Below are 12,212 nucleotides of genomic sequence, written 5' to 3'. Positions count from 1 at the left end.
ATGATTCAGGTGTGGCCACTGTTAGCTCATGGGGAGCATCCACTGCCAACTCCTAAACCCTTTTGAAAACCTGAGTTTTAAATGAATGTGTTAAGGCAGCTCCGAGGATGCTGTAGCAGAAATGTGTCACTTTGGCCACTGCTGTTTGGAAAGCCTCCACCTTCAAAGCCAGTTCCAGCCATGGGCAGAAGTATCCTGAGATCCCTCCTAATCCCTGCGCTTCCCAACCAACCACCAAATTCCTGCCACATGGTCTGGCACTGCCTGGCACAGTTGGCATCCTCTCTGTGAGCAGATGTGCTGCCAGTCTGCTCTGTGGTGCCGCTGTGGCACAGCAGGGCAAGGAGGCTGCTGCTGACAGGGAGCCATGGGATTGGCTCCAGTTTGCTGCTCCACCAGCCAGGCACCTCAGAACCCTGGAATCTGAGGAGGTGAGGTAGGAGCCAGCACTTCATTCTCGTGGTGTTTGTGAACAGCTGCAGGGAGAGATGGTGGTGCAGAGCTAGGGGACAGCAACATCTCTGATGAGGAAAGACAGAGAATTTGGGCTCTGTTGGTCTGGAAAAAGAGAAGACTTCTAAGGTTCAAGTTTCCAGCAGTCCAATGTGTGATTTAATTTGTCAGCTCCTGCTCTCCTCCAAGGTGTTTGCAGAGCTTCTCTGCAGGACTGTGTCAGAGGATGGCTGCATGGCTCAGCTCTTGCAGACAAGCAACCTTGGCTTCATGCCTTTCTGGGGAGTTTTTGGGGTTGCCCCATGCAAGCCTCATTGAAAGCCAGGACAGCAGGCTTTCCCCAACAGATCTGAGGCAGCCTGCCAGGGCTGGTCCAGACAGTGGGGCAAGTTTGGTTGGGTAGATGCAGCGCTTAGGGGAAACCTTCCAGGTAACCCATCAATCCCAGCCCCCCCTGCAGCACCAACCAGCATTGCATAGACTTGCTTAGGTTGGAGAAGACCTTTAAGATCATTGAGTCTTATGAAAAGTCACACCAAACTAGGAGGAGTGATTAACATGCCAGAAGGTTGTGCTGCCATCCAGTGTGACCTGGACAAGCTGGAGAGATGGGCAGGGAGAAATCTAATAAAATACACTAAGGGAAGATCCTGAACCTGGGGAAGAACAACCCCAAGGATCAGTACAGGTTAGAGAAAAGGACCTGGGAGTCCATGAGCCCTTGTGGACAAAGAATGCCAATGGTGTTCTGGGGTGCATCAAAGAGTGTGGCCAGCAGGTCAAGAGAGGCTCTCTTCCCTCTCTATTCTGCCCTGCTGAAGCCACCTCTGGAGTATTGGGTCCAGTTGTGGGCTCCCCAGATCAAGAAGGCCAGGGACTTGCTGCAGAGTCCAATGGAAGCTGCAAAGATGCTGAGTGGACAGGAACATCTCTGTGATGAAGAAAAACTGAGAGAATTTGGGCTTGTGAGTCTGGGAATGAGCAGCCTGAGGGGGGATCTGATCAGTGCTGATCAGTGCTTAAATGGTAGAGGGCAGGAGGATAGGACCAAGATGGGAGATAAGAAGTTGCATCTGAACATGAGGAGGATCTTCTTTAATTTAAGGATGACAGAGCCCTGAAGCAGGCTGCCCAGAGGAGTGGTGGAGTCTCTGTCTCTGGAGACTTTCCAAACCCACCTGGATGTGTTTCTGTGTGACCTTGTTTAGGGGATCCTGCCTTGGCAGGGGGGTTGGACTGGATGATCTCCAGCTGTGCCTTCCAGCCCCTATCATTCTGTGATTCTGTGAGCCCAGCTGTGCTGTCTGAGCAAGGTGGCTTTGCTTAACAGCATGGGGAGGAAAAGCTGCCCTCTCTGTGCCTTCTTGGGGCTTGCCCTGGGTTTGAATCAGGCAAGGTAGCTCTTGGATGAAGGGAAAGCTCTCCTCCCCCTTGTCTGCCTGTGCCTTCATTTTAGGGTGTTGCTGAGCAGTGGCAGTGGTTGGTCCCACGTGTCAAAGGCTGTCTCCACAATTATGCTTTGCTTAATGGTCCTTTTGTTCTAATTCACAGGCTAATAGAAGTCAGAGATGGAAAAGACCTGATGGATTATGGAGTCAGTGCCCTGCAAATGCAGGATGAAATCTCCTGGAGGGAGGATGGATTGGGTGTTATTAAGCAGATTTTACACCTGATCTTAGCTACGTGGTGGTTAGTAGCAGTTGGGTTCCTTGAGGGGGCTGACAGCAGCTCAGCTGCAGGTTGGGGGAGTATTTGGCTGCCTTGGAGTTTACTCTTTGGGGTGTCTCTGGGTTGCCTGTGGATGCTTTTGGAGGGAGATGACATATTCTCACTAGATTGAGTGGCAGTGCTGGAGGGTAGGAAGGTTCTACAGAGGAACCTGGACAGGCTGGATCCATGGGCGGAGGTGAATTGTACGAGGTTCATCAAGGCCAAGTGCTGGGTGCTGCATTTGGGTTACAACATCCCCATGAAGGCTCCAGACTTGAGACAGAGTGGCTGGAAATTGCCCCGTGGAAAAGGACCAGGGAGTGCTGGTTGACAGCAGCTGAAAGTGAGGCAGCATGTGCCAAAAAGGCCACCAGCATCCTGGCCTGCATGAGAGATAGTGTGGCCAGCAGGACAAGGGCAATGATTGTCCCTCTGTACTTAATCATAGAATCATAGAATCAAGCAGGTTGGAAGAGACCTCCAAGCTCAGCCAGTCCAACCTAGCACCCAGCCCTGGCCAACCAACCAGATCATGGCACTAAGTGCCTCACCCAGGCTTTGCTTCAACACCTCCAGGGACAGCAACTCCACCACCTCCCTGGGCAGCCCATTCCAATGGCAATCACTCTCTCTGCCAACAACTTCCTAACAACATCCAGACTAGAGTTCCTCTGGCACAACTTGAGACTGTGTCCCCTTCTTCTGTTGCTGCTTGCCTGGCAGCAGAGCCCAACCCCACCTGGCTACAGCCTCCCTTCAGGTAGCTGCAGACAGCAATGAGCTCTGCCCTGAGCCTCCTCTGCTGCAGGCTGCACACCCCCAGCTCCCTCAGCCTCTCCTCACAGGGCTCTGCTCCAGGCCCCTCACCAGCTTTGTTGCCCTTCTCTGGACACCTTCCAGCACCTCAACATCTCTCTTGAATTGAGGGGCCCAGAACTGGACACAGTACTCAAGGTGTGGCCTGAGCAGTGGTGAGCAGAATAACCTCCCTTGTCCTCCTAGCCACACTATTCCTGACACAGACCAGGAACTGGGCACTGGTGAAACCACAGCTCAAATCCTATGTTCAATTTTGAGCCTCTCACTCCAAGAAATACGTGGAGGGTCTGGAGAGTGTCCAGAGAAGAGAAATGAAGCTGTTGGAGGGGCTGGAGAACAGGGCTGGCGAGGAAGTGTCTGTTTAGTCACCTTGTGTCTGTTATTTGGATTCTGGGAAAGTTGGGAAGTTGTAGCACTGAGTGCTTTTGTGAGGCATTGCTGAAGTCAGGCATCTCAGAGGAAGGACCCAGAGTTCATCTTCTTTTGGCCAAGCCAGAGGTCTTCAGTGCAAAAGTTACTGATGCTCAGGCTTGAGCAGGAGCCTTCTGTGCTGGGCATCCTGGTGCATTACAGAACCACAGAACTAAAGGACCTCCACAGATCACCCAGTCCAACCTCTCTGCCACAGCAGCACCCCCTAGGGTAGTTCTCACAGGAGTGCATCCAGGTGGGTTTGGAAAGCCTCCTGAGAGACTCCACAGCCTCTCCAGGCAGCCTGCCCCAGGGCTCTGCACCCTCACTGCAAAGAAGTTTCTTCTCAGGTTGAGCTGAAACCTTCTCTGTTCCAGTTTGCAGCTGTTGCTCCTTGGCTTATTGCTGCTGACCACTGAAAAGAGCTTGGCCCCAGCCACTTGACCCCCACCCCTCAGGTATTTGTACACATTGATCAGATCTCCTCTCAGCCTTCTCTTCTCCAGACTAAACAGCCCCAGGGCTCTCAGTCTCTCTCCACAGGGGAGATGATCAAATCCCCCAGTCACCCTCGTGGCTCTCTGCTGGACTCTCTCCAGCAGGTCCCTGTCTCTCTTGAATTGGGGGGCCCTAAAACTGGACACAGTATTCCAGATATGGTCTCAGCAGGGCAGAGTAGAGGGGGAAAAGAACCTCCCTAGCCCTGCTGGCCACACTTTTCCTGATGCACCCCAGGATGCCGTTGGCTCTCTTGGCCACAAGGGCACATTGCTGACCCGTGTAGAACTTACTGTCCACCAGCACTCCAAGGGCTGTCTCCACAGAACTGCTTTCCAGCAGGGCAGATTCCCTCACCTTGTCCATTTCCATGTGGCATTGAGAAGAGCCACCATAATTAACTGCAGGATGCAACTGCTCTGCCCAGGAGGTTCCATCTGAAGATGAGGGGAAACTTGTTTGGTGTGAGGGTGCTGGAGGCCTGGAGCAGGCTGCCCAGAGGGGTTCTGGAGTCTCCTTCCATGGAGAGCTTCCAACCCCAGCTGGGCATTGTGCTGCTGGGCAGGCTGCTGTGGGTGCCCTGCTTTAGCAGGGGGATTGCATTGAGTTGGATTGGATGATCTGCAGAGGTCTCTTCCAACCCCCACCATCCAGGCATTGTGTGAGCAGGTTTCTGTACTTTCACTGTCTGATGTATCTAAAAAGATAAGTCCATAATAGACCATTTTGCAGCGTTTTCCTTCCTCTGCCTATTGCTGGAGGAATAGATCTGAGCCTAACAGGAGCTGTCTTGAAGAGAAGAGCACAGTATTGTTTCTCGAGGGCTATGTTAGCTACAAAAACATTATATATGTCAAAATGCAACTTCTGAAACAGATTGGCCAAGACCATTGTGCCAGGGGTGGTTCAGGTTGAGGATGAGGAACAATTTCTTCACTGTAAGAGTGCTCAGGCATTGGAACAGGTTGCCCAGGGAGGTGGTGCAGTCACTGTCCTTGGAGGTGTTGAGGAAACCTGTGGCCATGGCACTCTGGGACATGGTTTAATGGCCATGGTGGTGTTGGGTTGGTGGTTGGAGTCAATCTTAGAGGGATTTTCCAACCAACCAATTCTATTATTTGTTTCAGAGGTGGCAAGAGACTCAGGAAACCTACATACAGACATGCTAGAGGTATGGTTAGCTTCCAGGAGGAGATGCACAAGGAGCCCTCTGTCTTTTGAGATGGTCTGAAGTTATATGCATGGAATTGCTCACTGCTGATAGAAATGTTCACTCCAGAGAGAGTGATTGCCATTGGAATGGGCTGCCCAGGGAGGTGGTGGAGTCGCCGTCCCTGGAGGTGTTGAAGCCAATCCTGGATGAGGCACTTAGTGCCATGGTCTGGTTGATTGGCCAGGGCTGGGTGCTAGGTTGGAGTGGCTGAGCTTGGAGGTCTCTTCTAATCTGGTTGGTTCTATGATTCTGTGATTCTTTTCATCCTGGCTGGACTGATGGACAGGCAGAAGGACTCTGAAATGTCCACGTTTGGAGAAGAGAAGGCACTGGGGAGACCTTAAAATGGCCTCCCAGGGCCTGAAAGGGGCTACAAGAAAGATGGGGAGGGTCTTTTGACAAGGGCTTAGAGCGGTAGGATGAGAGGCAGTGGATTTGAGCTGGAAGATTTAGACTGGAGATTAGGAAGAAATTCTTTCCAGTGAGGGTGGTGAGGCACTGGAACAGGTTGCCCAGGGAGCTTGTGGATGCCCCCACCCTGGAGATGTTCAAGGCCAGGCTGGAAGAGGCCTTGTGCAAGCTGGTTTAGTGGAAGGTGTCTCTGTCCATGGAACTGGATATTCTTTGAGGTCCCTTCCAGCCCAAATCATTCTAGGATTCTGTATTTCTGAGCTTTCCTCTGAATGCTGTGGAGGACATTGTTTTTTATACAGAAGAGCTGGGACTCAGTGCATTATTTCAGCCATGAACTGTGATGCTGGTGGGGTTTTGGGTGGGGTTTTTTTTTAGTTATTATTATTTCCCCCCCTTTCTTCTTGATTTGTAGTTCTTGCAGGTGCTCTGCACGGTGCCAGGGTGCCAGCAAAATGATGCTTTTTCCAAAGGAGAGCTTGGAAAACCACAGGGAACATCTTTCTGCATGGCATGGAAAGGGTTTTCTACATCATGAGCACATTCCCCCTGTAGCAGGTATGCTCACGGAGGCTTCACGGTGCCCTTTACCTGTCAAACTGTATTTGATCTAACTTTTCTTCCTCAGGGTCTAGAATAAGCTTTAAAAACAATATCTGAAATGTGCCTTCAGGACCCCAAAACGTTGGAACTGAGGCTCCTGAAGCATTAATAGGGGACAAAGAGATGCAGCTCCTGGAGGCAGTTGTGTTTACCCACTGTCACCATGTGTCTGAACAGAAGGTGATGGAGCACAGAGCAGGGTGCCCTAGAGGGGTGGGAATCTGCTCCCTTCTAGGGTCAAGGAGAGAAGATTGTTGTCCTTCTTTTGCTTTTCTTTACCTGGTTAGGATCTGGGAAGCATTTATAACTCAGATGATGGAAAGCAAACACACAATTCCAGCATAGTGGGGATCTGGAAGTGACCTCTGGAGATCATCCACTCCAACCTCCTGCTAAAGCAGGGCACCCTCAGCAGCTTGCCCAGCAGCACAATGCCCAACTGGGGTAGGAAGCTCTCTAGAGGAGACTCCACAACCTCTCTGGGCAGCCTACTCCAGGCCTCCAGTGCTCCCACACCAAAGAATTTCCTCCTCATCTTCAGGAGAGGGTTAGATTGGATGACCTTGGAAGTCTCTTCCAACCTGGTTGATTCTATGATTCTAGGTGAAACCTCCTGGCTTCCAGTTTGTGTCCACTGCCTCTTGTCCTGTCACTGATCACCACTGACAAGAATCTGACTCTTGCACCCCTCTTGCTGAGCATTGAGAAACTTCCCTCTGGGGCTGCTCTTCTCCAGGCTCAACAGCCTCAGGTCCCTCAGCCTTTCCTCCTCACAGAGATGCTCCAGCCCTCTCAACATCTTTGGAGGCTCCACTTGACTGTCCCAGCAGTTCTCTGTCTCTCTGGGCCTGGGGAGGCCACAATCAGACTTATCCCATGAGGCCAAACTGATTGTGGATCAATCCTCATCCTGAAATGGGTGGCAAAACACCTCCCCAAATCCATGAGAGAATGCTGGGGTGTAACTGGTAATGTGGAAGCTGTGGTTTGTGAGGTGGTTTTGTGAGCTTCTTTTGGTGTGTTGGGTTGAATGTGGAGGTAGAAGGTTATAGAATTGGAATTATGGGATTGGTTTGGTTAGAAAAGATCACTGAGTCCAAGTTTGTCTGGAAGTGTACAGTGCCCTTACCTGGGCAGGTTGTAGTTCTAGTAGGACCTTCCACTCGTGGTAAAGAAATTAAGTTGGAAGTTTTGGAGTCTAATTTTAATCTGGGCAAAAGGATTGATGATTAAATACGAGTGGTGGGTGCCCCATCCTTGGAAGTGTTCACAGCCAGCTCGGTCTGGGCTCTGAGCAACCTGGTCTAGTTGAAGATCATAGAATTGCTTCAGTTGGGAAAGGCCTCTGAGATCATCCAGTCCAACCACCAAGCCAGCACCTCCATGGCCATTAAACCATGCCCCAGATGCCATGGCCACACCTTTCTTGAACACCTCCAGGGATGATGACTCCACCACCTCCCTGAAAAACCTATTCCAATGCCTGACCAAATGTCCCTGCTCATGTCAGAGTGGTTGGAGCTAGATGCTCTTCAAGGTGCCTTCCAACACAAACCATTCCAGGATTCCATGGGTTTATCAATCCTCAGGATTGGTGATCCTGCTTGTTGCTTGGGTTCTTCTTTCTTTTTTTTCCTCCCTCAGCAGCAGATGGGTTTATTTTTAACGACTCCTCCCTCTGGTGAGCTCTCTCTCCTGGTTAATCCTGCTTGGAAATAGAAATGTGCTCTCTGAAATTTCATGTGTTTAGAAATAGGATCTCCAATGAAGGATGTATGTGATGGGGAAGAGTAGCCTGTAAAATACACAGAGTTGGAAAGCAAGCTGGCTGGCTTACCTCTAATCTTGGCATCTGTTTATCCTATCTTGGTCCAAGCACTCAGAAGGTTGTTGTCGAGTTACAGCTTCTCAACCTGCCTCCATTCACTGTGCCTGGCTCCAGGCACAAATTCAGAGCTTGTTGGTTGTCCACAAGGGGTGAGCCCCCTCCTTGGGTTGCTATTCCCAGGGAACATAGAATCATAGAAGCAGTCAGGGTTGGAAGGGACCACAAGGAGCAGCCAGTTCCAACCCCCTTGCCATGGCCAGGGACACCCTACCCTAGAGCAGCCTGCCCACAGCCTCAGCCAGTCTGGCCTTAAACACCTCCAGCCATGGGGCCTCAACCACCTCCCTGGGCAACCCATTCCAGCCTCTCACCACTCTCACACTGAAGAACTTCCTCCTCATGTCCAGTCTCAATCTCCCCACCTCCAGCTTTGCTCCATAAACATGTATCCATCCCCATCCTGTGCTCTCAGCTAAGAGTAGGGTTGGGTCCCTCTGGGCTAGACCTGAGCTTTGGTGGCCCTAGAGCCCCACAGCTCTGGGCAGAGCTCTGCCAGTCCATGGCTGACTTCTCCAGTTCCAGTTCCAGGAAATCAAACCAGCCTCTGCCTACAAGTATCTAACAAACATTGAGGGAGTGAATGTGTAAGAGTTGTTTGATTGCAGTGAAGTTGTGGCTAGGCTCCTGGGTATCTCCTGCTGGGCGTGGAGCCTGCTGAATCACAGCATGGCAGAGCTTGGAAGGGACCTCTAGAGATCATCCGCTCCAACCCCCCTGCCAAAGCAGGATCACCTGGGGCAGATCTCACAGCAACACATCCAGATGGGTCTTGAAAGTCTCCACAGAAGGAGACTCCACAACCTCTCTGGGCAGCCTGCTCCAGGGCTCCACCACACTCATACCAAATGAGTTTTTCCTCATCTTCAGGTCGAAGTTCCTGGGTTCCAGTTTGTGCCTGTTGCCCCTTATCCTACCACAGGACACCAATGAAGAGAGCCTGGACTCTTCCTCTTTCCCCTCACCCTTCAGCTATTTATAAAGATCAGGAAGATCTCCTCTCAGGCTACTTTTCTCCAGGCTCAACAGCTTCAGGTCCCTCAGCCCTTCCTCATCATACAGACATTCCAGTCCCTCAATCATCCTCCTAACCTCCATTGGGCACTCTTCAGTGTATCCCTGTCCCACTTGAACTGGGGAACCCAGATTCAGACAGAACACCCCAGATGTGCTCTCACCAGGGCAGAGTAGAGGAGAAGGTGAACCTTCCTTGACCTGCTGGCCGCACTTTTCTTCATGCACCCCAGATGCATTAGTGGGCAGGAGCTGCTCCTCCTGCTAGGTGCCTGGGTCTGGTTTGGAAGAATTTTGATGATGTATTTCCACTAATTGGAGTAGGAATCTGCCTGCTCTCACTCTCTGGCCTTTTGGAATAGATTATCTACAGTGACTAGAAGAACTAAATATGAATCCATGTCGAGCTTTATCATGCAAATTGGATGCTTAGTTCTACACGCTGCTCTGCCACAGTTTAAAGGGAGCCCACAACCCCAAACGGCTGCAGATCATCCTCACCCCCATGGTATTTAAATAATTCATCATGTGCCTAATACAGACCCTGCCTTGTTTGGGAGTAATTAGTTGTGAGAGGAAGCCCAGTGTAAACCACCTCTGCTCTGCTGCAGGTGACATCTGTGGCTCCTCTGCCAGCAGTGTCCCAGGGAGGACGCAGCTTTGCTGGTGAATATGGAATTAGTGTTCCTAGAACACCAGAGGGACCTGGGCAGGCTGGAGGGGTGGGCTGAGGACAAACTCATGAGGTTCAATCAGGCAAAGAGTAAAGGTCCTGCACCCTGGTCAGGGCAATCTTCATTATTCATCCAGACTGGAGGATGATGAGGTTGAGAGCAGCCCTGCAGAGAAGAACTTGGGGATGTTGGTGGGTGAGAAGCTGGGTGTGAGCCAGCAAGGGGCATTTGCAGCCCAGAAGGCAAATGGCAGCCTGGGCAGCAGCAAAGGAAGTGTGGCCAGAGATGGAGAGAGGGCATCCTGCCACTCTTGCCCTAGTGAGACTTCACCTGCAGTGCTGTGCCCAGTTCTGTGATTTCACAGAATCACAGAATCATTGAGGTTGGAAAAGACCTCTGAGAGCATCAAGTGCAGCCTATAACCTAAAACCACCACATCAGCTATCATACACATGCCACCAAATGCCACATCCAATCTTTTCTTAAACACCTCCAGGGATGGTGACTTCACCACCTCCCTGGGTAGTCCATTCCGGTGCCTAATCATCCTTCCTGTGAGGAAATGCTTCCTAACAATTCCCAACTCAAAAGGGACATGGACCTGCTGGAAAGAGGCCAGATGTGGCCATGAAGCTAATCAGAGTACTGGAGCACCTCTCCTACAAGGACAGGCTGTGAGAGCTGGGGTTGTTCAGCCTGGAGAAGAGAAGGCTCTGGGGACACCTTAGAGCTTCATTTCAATATCTGCAGGGGACCTGCAGGAAGGCTGGGGAGGGATTGTTGAGAAAGGCCTGTGGGGGCAGGACAAGGGCTAATGGTTTGAAATTGGAGCAGGGGAGATCTAGGTTGGACATCAGGAGGAAGTTCTTCACAACGAAGGTGGTGAAACACAGAACGTATTGCCCAGAGATGTGGTGGAGCTCTCATCCCTGGAGACAGTCAAGATCAGACAGACTCAGGTGTCCCTGCTCGTGGCAGGGAGGTTGGAACCAGATGAGCCTTGTGGTCCCTTTCAACCCTGACTGATTCTATGATTGTGTGATTCTATGATCCTATGATTCTATGATTCTAGTTGACTGGCTAGGGCTGGGTGCTAGGTTGGACTGGATGATCTTGGAGGTCTCTTCCAGCCTGGTTGATTCTATGGTTCTGTGATTTGATGATTTAGTTGGAAGTGTTTGTGTTGACTGCAGGGGTAAGGGGGATGGGGTTTGGCCAAGATGACCTTTGAGAATCACAGAATCACAGAATGTCAGGGGCTGGAAAGGACCTCAAAAGGTCATCTAGTCCAACCCCCCTGCCAGAGCAGGTTTGAGGGCCCCTTCCAACCTGATGCAACCTGTGTGAATCTGCGACCCTTCAGCGCTGTAGTCCCTGGTTATAAAAAGCCCCAAAGCACAACAAGCAACGTTTCAATCTCTGCTCTGTGGCTGAGCACCTCCATAAAGCTACCCCAGCCTGGTTGCCAACCACATCTGATACTTCTGCTCCATAAAAGATCATTTCTTTCTGGGGAGAATTAAAGCGAACGGAGTGAGAGTGGTCCATATGGATCAGCCCTGCACGGTTATTCTTACAATTACAAGGAAGATGGTGATAATTACCATGGCAATTTGGTTCTTTATGGATGAGATTGCTTCAAATAGATGCAGAAATATCTCTTCCCGCTCTCTGTCTCCTTATGTTTAGCTGTTCTCGCAGATAAAGGTTTCACAGCAAACATTTTAAGGAAATTGATGGTGCTTACAGGAAAAGCCTCCTTGTTAGAAATGTTCTAACATTTTTCACTAGTCATGCAACTCTCAGAATAAAAAAGAATACTAAAGATTGGCCTTAAGTGTTCCCACCTCGTGGTTAAAAGCCAAGGGAGCTCATCAATCCCAGGGGAGATGAACCCATGCTGCTGCGTTGAACCCCATGGCGATAGGGGTTGGAAGTGACCTCTGCAGATCATCCACTCCAACCCCCCCTGCTAAAGCAGGGCACCCACAGCAGTTTGCCCAGCACCACAATGCCCAGCTGGGGTTGGAAGCTCTCCAGAGAAGGAGACTCCACAACCTCTCTGGGCAGCCTGCTCCAGGGCTCCAGCACCCTCACAACAAACAACTTTCTCCTCCTTCTTTGAATAGAACCTCCTGGTTTTCAGATTGTACCTAATGTCCCTTCTCCTGTCCCTGGGCACCACTGACAAGAGTCTGACCCCAGCCTCTTGTACCCCACAGATCCTTTAGCTCTTGCTGAGCACTGATCAGATCCCCTCTGGGGCTACTCTTCTGCAGGCTCAACAGTCCCAGGGCTCCCAGTTTTTCCTCCTCACAGAGATGATTCAGGCCCCTCAGCATCTTTGCAGCCTCCACTGGACTCTCCAGCATTTCCCTGTCCCTCTTGGGCTGGGGAGCTCAGAACTGGACTGAGTTCTCCAGATGTGGTCTTAGCAGGGCTGAGTAGAGGAGGAGGAGAACCTCCCTTGCCTTGCTGACACACTCTTTTTTCATGCACCCCAGGAGACCATTGGCCTTTT

This window comes from Pogoniulus pusillus, chromosome 2, assembly GCF_015220805.1.
Source record: "Pogoniulus pusillus isolate bPogPus1 chromosome 2, bPogPus1.pri, whole genome shotgun sequence".
NCBI lineage: Eukaryota > Metazoa > Chordata > Aves > Piciformes > Lybiidae > Pogoniulus > Pogoniulus pusillus.
The sequence above is the reverse complement of the archived record's forward strand: the minus strand, read 5'-3'. Positions refer to the sequence as shown.